Here is an 8,879-nt window from a genome sequence, read left to right on the forward strand (position 1 = left end):
GGATCCGTACTCGATTCAGGAAAGGCCGAGACAAGACCAGGAACCTGGTCGGGTATGTTTGGTCTCGCATCAGTGATGAGTATTCTGATAGCGGTTGTGGTATATTTTCAGCATGGTGACGTTGCGAGAGAGACCAGCGGGTGGATCAGGCGCCGGAGAGGAATCAGGCTCAGGTTCAGGGGCCGAGCAGCTCGAGGAGCGAATGAGGGAGTTGATATCAGCCGAGGTTACGTGCAGTATTCTGGATCAGACTCCTATGATCTTTGGCGCGGTCAAGGAGGGTATATTGGAGATTTTGGATGAGAGGCTGGGAGCCTTCCATATTGAGATGATGGCATTGATAGGAGCGCGTACCTTGACATTTCGAGAGTTCAGGGCTTGCGGAGCACCATATTATCATGGGGCTAGGGACCCCATCGCTAGCAGCAGATGGTTGGCTGATGTTGCCAACGCATTCCGTGCGAGCCGGTGTCCTGAGGGGGGACAAGGTCAGACTCGCTTCCTGTCTTCTGAAGGACAGAGCGAGGGATTGGTAGGAGGAGATTGGTCATGCTTTGGGGGATGATGCCGCGTTGGACGCGATGACTTGGAGCGATTTCTCGGCCAGGTTCAGGGCAGAGTTTTCGCCGATTATTGAGGTGCAGCAGTTGGCACGGAAGTTTCAGGATTTGACGCAGACCACTGAGACTGTGGCGGAGATCACCGCCAAGCTCAGGGAGAGCGCTCTTCTTGTATCGTAGTATGTCGTGGATGAGGAGATGAAGAAGGTCTGATACCATGAGATGTTGAGGGATGACATCAAGGAGTTCGTGAGCAGATCCAGCTGTAAGACGCTGGAAGATATGATTTCTCGGGCTAGAGAGAGGGAAATTGATTTGGAGTAGATCCAGAAGAGGAAGCCGGATGAGGTTCAGGTAGCTGTAGGTTCGGGAAAAAGGCCCAAGGGAGCGGATTCGAGATCGAGGGATTATCAAGACCGCAGTCGGTACGGGAAGTGCGGCAGGGTGCATGGGGGCGCGTGCAGGAGTGGTAGCGGTGGTGAGTCTGGCTGTTTCAAGTTCGGTCGGATTGGTCATTTCAGCAGGGATTGTACTGTTACCACCGCGCAGGGATCAGACTTGATATGTTTTCACTGCAATCAGCGGGGCCACAAGAAGGCCCAGTGCCCCAGTTTGTTTTCAGCAGGACGGGTGATGGCACCTACCCCTGCAACTCTGAGGATCATAGACGGTCGTCCGGGCCGTGCAGAGGCGCCTGCGGTAGGAGGCAGAGCTCTTCAGATGACTACCTTAGAGGCGCGATCAGCACCGGACGTTGCAGGTATGCGATTTCTGTTTTCAGTTCTTTTATTTGTGCATGATTATATTGTTATGGATCTGCATCATTATCGGTATGAGTATTTTATTGTTGAGCGGTTGATTGTGATCGAGTTATATGACATCTGCATACCTTGGATATTCGAATGGTAGTGAGGGGATGTGCCCTATTGGAGAAGGTTACATAGGATGCAGTAACTGTAGCATGCTTGGGAGAGACCTGGTATGTCTCGCTAGATCGGAGTTGTATAGTGTTAGAGATGGATTGGTTAGATCCCTAGCTATGGTAAGCTTGGGTTCCTCAGCAGATTGATTATGGAATGGTAGCAAGGATTGGGATTTCTTTTTGAGTATTGAGTAACAAGGGGTAAGCAGGATTGAAGTGGGGGAGAATCCTCCGAGTGTGCAAAGGTAGGAGCACGCAGACCCAGGATGAGTGCGCGACCTCCGAGAAGGAAAGGAAGTAGTTCAGCTTTTGATGGATTGAGGATTTCAGAGTTGGGAGTTTGAGAAACTCCCCATCAGCTAGTGCGTGCGATGGTAATGGTTAGTGCGTGGGTGGGAATTCAGGTTGTGGATCGCCCGTAGGACTCGAGGGAGTCAAAATGAGGATCTTGAGAGCTAATGGCACATGGGTGCCTTCGTGATAGCAGACATTGGTGGAAGTGTTGTAAGACTACGAGGCAGTCGTAGCATTCACTAGCAGTCAGCAATGGATGGTGATGTAAGACTATGGGTAAGCCGTAGCATTCCTTAGTAGCTTCATTAGCGGAGTTGGGGCGAGGCCCTTATTTCCTAGTGATCAGATAGGGATCAGGATGGGTAGTGGATGAGAATGATAGGGAGTTGCCTGTATAGCCCTAGAGAGGTGAGACCTTGGGAGAGGCCGCTCCAGGATATAGTTGGGTGAGACCCGTGGGCGAGGCCAGTGAGTTTTAGTAGCACAGGTTGGACCTGGTAGGGACCTTAGTGTCAAGTTAGGGGATCGGGGATCCCAGGTTTGTAGTGCCTGAATGACAGAATTGATTTAGCAATTATAGGTGGTCGAAGTTCCTTTGGAATTCGATGGGAGTGACTAGTAGTGGTGTTGGGACTAGCTACCGGTGGGAGCCGGTAATCCAGACACTGATAGGTTGGTAGGGACCAGGGTGGTCTCAGTTCATCAGGAAGGCAGACAAGGAATAGCAAAATTTCCAGTCAGTAACAGTGTGAGTATGCAGCGTATGGTGGAATTCAGTTAGTTGATCGTGCAGTGCTCGACTCCAAAGTATAGTAGAAAGAAATGCCCAGTGGATACTGGCGGTAATGACCCGTACTGGAAGTAGCGGGAGTAATAGAATTGGTGAGGATAGGGTCTTCATAGTGGCAGAGGAAATAGTTGGTTATGGAGCATTGCCTTGGGGAGGCAAGGAAATCGCGCAAGGAAGGAAGTGGAGAACCCCTATGGGTTCAGTGCAGTACTCGGTGAGTACCAGAAAGAAAGTCGGTTGAGCAAGTTATGTTCCAGAATGTTCATAGTCAGGGTTGACTCGAGATGATTATCTGCAAGGATTAATGTTAGTCGGAATGACCGAGCGGAAGGCCAGCGAGGGAAGGCACCTGGTGTTGGAATAATTGGTTGGGTATTAGAGGCAGATCGCAGGCGGTGGGCCATAGCAAACTTCGAGGACGAAGTTTAGTTTAAGTGGGGGAGAGTTGTAACACCCAAATTTTTGAAGGCCAAGAAAGGAAAGAAAACCCTAATTTTTAGGGGCGACTCAGCGAGTCCAAGGAGGAACTCGGCGAGTCCGAGCGGGATCCGAGTCGAGGTGTAAGTGACCAACTCCGCGAGTCAGCCAAGTGGACTCGGCGAGTCTGGTCTATGCGAGGAAAACCTTAAATCCGGGACTTTGGGCGCTATTTAAGCCCCTTATTCTCTCCATTAGGGTTCCTTAGAGCCTCCCTCATTCAAAAAACGAACCCTAAGCCTCCATTGTTGTGCATTCAAGCTTCCAAGCCATTTTTGGGTGATTTGAAGGGAGAAGATTGAGGGGAATCAGTGAAGCTTCAAGGATTGGCTTCAGATCTGGAGTTTGTGGAGCCTTTCTGAGGTATTGAAGGTATTAAGTCATTTCCTTCCCTTAGATCTATTTTGGTTGTGAGTTTTGGGGCTTCTTAAGCCATGGTTAGCCACCCTTATGGGTTAGAAGTCGGATCTGGAGTTGTTACTTCAGACCCAAGCGTGTTATGGTCTAGAGAAGCATAAAGTATCAGCCCTTGAGTCGATTTTGAAGCCCCTTGGCCTTAAACCCTAGTTTATGGTGTATTTTGCCTAGATCTCCATCTCTACACGTAAAGTTTGCAACTTTACGTGGGGGATAGGCTTGGGAAGGGTAGATCTACAGTTTGGAGTCCATGCATGACTCAAAAGTCCTCTGCATGTATGTAGATCTGATTGGACTCGGCGAGTCCTTCGAGTGGACTCGGCGAATAGCATGAAGATGAGGAGGAACTTGACGAGCGGGATGAACAGCTCGTCGAGTCGGATGAACTTGGGCATGAACTCGACGAGTTGGAAGAACAATTCGGCGATTTGGATGAAGATTGCCTGGTACTCGGCGAGTCAGTTCTTGGAATCGGCGAGTCAGGACGCGAAACCCCAAACCCTTCGAGTTGAGACTCGAATCAGCGAGTCGGGTGGAGACTCAGCGAGTTGTTCAGGTCAGGACTCGGAAATCGTTGGACTCGGCGAGTCACGTCGCGAATGGAAGGACCCTGAGTATATGAACTCGGCGAGTCAGTAAGTGGACTCGGCGAGTAGGGTTGACCTGGAAAGGTTGACTTTGACAAGGACTTTGACTTAGACCAGAATTGACTTGGTTAACTGTCGGGGGTCAGTTAGACTAAGTGTTGCATTGATATTGATAGCTCGGGAAGCTAGTAAAGCAGGAGTTCAGTGAGTGGTCGGGCAGCAGCTAGTGGGATCATCAGCAAGTTCAGCCAGTGCAGGTGAGTTTCCCTTTGTGTGAATGGGTCTACGGCCACAATGTCGGCCCATGTAGTTATGAGTAGAAGACCCGGGGGTTAGCCCTAGGCATAGTATGATAGTAAGATATTCGAGACTAGGTCCAATGATAGAGGGCGGGTGCCCAAGGAGTGGTTTATGTGGTAGTTTATACTTGTTGTCTGCGTGATACTTGTATGTGCCTGGTAGGGAGGTGAGTGTGGGCGAGGTCCTGTATCTCACCAATTGCAGAGTGTGGATGGTGTTCCACATCTCATTAGCAGTAGATCAGGGGCGAGGCCCAAGTTAGGGAAAGAGTGAGTGAGGGTTGGGCCCGTATCTCACTATCAGTAGGAGCATGGATGGGGTTCTATGACTCATCAGTAGAGTTCGGTTGTTAGGACCGGAGGGTAGTCAGACGCCCCAGAAACGTCTGACAGTATGTGATGTTATGTTTATATGCTAGAATGATCTGTTATATTAGTTAGAGGTAGTAGGAGGGGAGCAGTCCCTGAGTTCGGTTGTTAGGACCGAAGGGTAGTTCAGACACCCCAGATAAGTCTGGTAATATGTTATGTTATGATATGTGATAGTAGTAGTAGTAGTAGGGGTGAAATAGTCCCCGAGGTTCAGTCGTTAGGACCGAAGGGTAGTCAGCACCCCAGAACGGCTTGACATGGGCAGTCAGCAACCCAGAATGGCTTGACACGGGTAGGACGGCACCCCAGAATTGACGCATGGGTAGTCATCACCCCAGAATGGCTTGACACGGGTAGGACGACACCCCAGAATGGCCGCATGGGTAGGTCGGCACCCCAGAAAGGTCGTACCGGGTAGGTCGGGCACCCCAGAAATGCCTGACAGTATGTATGTTATGTGATTGTATGGTATGTGGTAGGGTGGGGAACTCACTAAGCTTCGTGCTTACGGTTTTCAGTTTTGGTTTCAGGTATATCCGGTAGCAGATGGAAGAGCTCGGGGTGATTGCATGGCACACACACCATAGATTTGCCAGCCTGGGAATGTTTACTCTGATAATGAACATGTGTTTTGAAAACTTATACTCAGATTATGTTTTGGAATGATGTCTATGCTTAAAGTAATGTTTTATTAAAGGAAATTTTTGGTCTTAAATTTTGGGTTGTTACACATATGAATCATATCTGATTAATATGTGATTTGTATGAAAATCACATGCGAATCACGTATGAATGATATGTGATTCATATTTGATTTGTATGAAAATCACATATGAATTATATGTGAACTATATGTGATTTGTATGTGAATCACATATGAATTATATGTGAACCATATGTGATTTGTATGTAATTAAAATCTGAATAAAATTTAATTACATACAATATAATGATATTCATTCATATGAGGGGGAGATTTGTAACTTCTGGGATTTATCAGGTATTGTATTGCTTTTTTTATTCAAGTTATAATTATTAAGTGTTGGGATTTTGGGGCAGAGCGTGTAGTGAGCATACAGGGTGTACGCACAGCGAACATATATGAGGCGCGGATAGGGGGACTCCCATGCGTACGCTGGGCGTACCCATGCGTACACTGGGAGTAGAGCAACCAGATGCAAACCCTAAATTTTATGGTTTGCACCCTATTTAAACAACTTATAACCTTCAAAACCCTTATCCTCTTAGCCTCCCTTGTCCTCTCAGTGCCCAACTCGAACCCTAACCCTATTGCATCTCTCTTGAGCTTACTTTGAACATTTTGGTGTTGTTTTGATGGTTTTGAAGAAGAATGAGCTTGAAGGAGGAGCAAGAGCTTGGAGAAGGTTTGTAGATCCAGAAGTTTGGCATCATTTCTGACCCATTAGAGGTATAAAGCTCTAAACTTGATCATTGCATGCTTAGATCTAGTTTTGGGGTGTTTTATGACATATTTTGGTCCCATACTTGAGGTCCTTTGAGTTTTAGAAGATTCTGTCCAAATGAGTTGTCCTTTTTGGCTCTTGAAGGTCTTTGGAACCATAAAAATCGGATCTTGATGGTTAAGTCACAACCATGCAAGTGCTAGATGGTCACGAAGTATGCATATGGACTTAAATCATGTATTAACCCTCATCCATAAGTTTATGGTTTAGGACGTCTTAAAAGACCTAGATCTATGTTTTGGACGTTAAGAATTAATGGATTAAGTCACAACGGAAGTTCTAAGCAAACTGACCAGTACGTTGAGCGTACCCCTGGGTACGCTGCACGTATTGGTTCAGCTTCCCCGAAGCGGTCAAGACCAACATACGATGGCCGTACATTCCAGGTATGTCGCGCGTACGCATACAAAATGGTTAAATGAGTTTTCAAGCCTTTGGTGATTGGGCTTGGATTTGTGGGCCCCATGGACCACTGAGGAGTAAGGCCTCTAAGCCTAGGACTGAGATTTATAATGTTGCGCCTTATTAAGCCTTAAAGTTAAAGTAATAGACTTGGGCCTTAAATTTGTTATGGATTGGGCCTTGGGGAAAAGGGCCCATTAGGGCAAGGAGTAGGGAACCTTGCCTTAGGGCATGAAATAGAAGTTGGGCCATAAGGGAGTCGTACTTTGTGACAACCCGAAGTTGTTCCATCGCTGTAACCCGTTCCGCCCGTAAAACCCGTCTTTCGCAATTCGTTCCGATTTCGTTTTTGGGCTAAGTTATTTAAATTTATATGTTTATTATAATCTCATGAGTGTCCATACTCCCTAGAAACTCATGTAACGACCCAAATTATTAATTTGAAAATTTTTAAAATTGGTCCCGCCGGGTTACGACAACTTAATCGGGTGCGACCAAAATCCCCGTTTAACGTCGGTATCGGGTAGAATTCCACCGTGTCACAAACCTGAACCATATATAAAGTTGATTAAGCCTCATTTAAAGGTTTTACACACTCTCTCTCTCTAACCTATCTCCTCAAATCCAAACTCTAAGTCCAAAATCATCAAATTAAGGCTCCAAATCATCAAGGTAACCACCCTAACCCTTAGATTAGCATCTTTAACCTTCAATTTCGTGTTCAAATCATGATTTATGACCATAAACATGTGTTTACGGCCCTGGAACATTCTTATGCCTTGAACACATATAAGTGGGGTTTTTAAGCCTTAAAACCCTTCCAAAACACCTTTGGAGCTTAGATATGGCTTATAGACTTAATGGAATGGACTTAGAATACCTTAAACTTGTTATTAGAGGAGTAAACATGAGTTTACAGCCCAAGAACATGCTTGGTCCGTATACACCCATTCATGGGTAGTAAACTCCTTCTAAGGTGTTAAATTGCCACTTACACACCTCCTAAGCCTTGAACTAAAATCTAGAAGCAACCACAAACGAATTAGAAGCCTTAAACTTGATGAAAACAACTTCCTTAGGAGTTCACGGCCGTAAACCCCCCAAGAATGGGTTCCTGGGCCGTAAACTCCTATAAATGGGTTAAATGGTGCCCTAAATTCACCCCTTGGCTTGTAAAATGACTTGAAACCATATGTGATTGACTTAGGACCACCAAAACACATTTTGAATGGTTACATAAGAGCTTACGGCCGTAAACTCCTCAAATGGTCCTTAAAATGCCCAAACTACATTCCAATGCCTTAAAACCAAACCTAGAATTAACCCTCAAATGAGATAAGGCCATTTAACATTCTAGAACACCCCACCATGAGTTTACGGCCGTAAACTCATGGGGAGTGGGTCACTAGGGCTGTGAACTCTCTTGGGAGTTTACTCTTGAAGAGTAAACTCCATATCCAAGCTATATGTGTCCATAGATGTCACCCGGGTCCCTCCAAACACTTGTATTGAAGTGTTTTCGCCACTAGAAGTGTATATCCTCGACTAATTAGTAGTTCAAATCCTAATTAGATACAAATGTGTATCTTTTCAAATTACATAGGAATCTTGTGCGTTGCAAGCCCCAGACTGACGTTTAGGATCCAAACTGACGCGTTCCTCAACCGGTGAGTTCATACCCCTACCCTTTTTCCATGTTTTTCAAATGTTTTCAGGGGGGGGGAATACAAGCAAAAGTAAAAGGAAATCTTGTACTTAAACTTATTATTTTCAGTTCAAATGTTTCATATATTGTATGCTTTTATTATCAAAAATCGTATTAACCAATGGTTCGAATTGCAGAGTAAACTTTCAGACTATATGTGGATTCCTTTATAAAGTTCTTATAATCTATATTACATATTATAATTTGCAAAGGAATCATACTAATCATAAACTAAGATTTATACTAATAAAATACGTCTTAGAATAGTAACAGAACAAATACGAAAGTACAACTAGGAACAGTACGGATACGAAAGTACAGTTAGGCCAGTACGAATACGAATGCGAATACGAATACGAATACGAATAGAAATAGGTATATGAATATGAATACGAATACGAATAGGAATAGGAATAGGAATACGAATACAAATTCGAATACGAATATGAATGGGAATAGGAATACGAATACGAATACGAATTCGAAAGTACGCCTCTAGACATCGACTGAGTTTCGAAAACATATGCCTTTGGATGTCGGCAGAGTTTCGAAGATACGTCTAATGTACTC

Source organism: Lactuca serriola, chromosome 5 (assembly GCF_051521515.1).
Source record: "Lactuca serriola cultivar US96UC23 chromosome 5, Lser_US96UC23_V15, whole genome shotgun sequence".
NCBI lineage: Eukaryota > Viridiplantae > Streptophyta > Magnoliopsida > Asterales > Asteraceae > Lactuca > Lactuca serriola.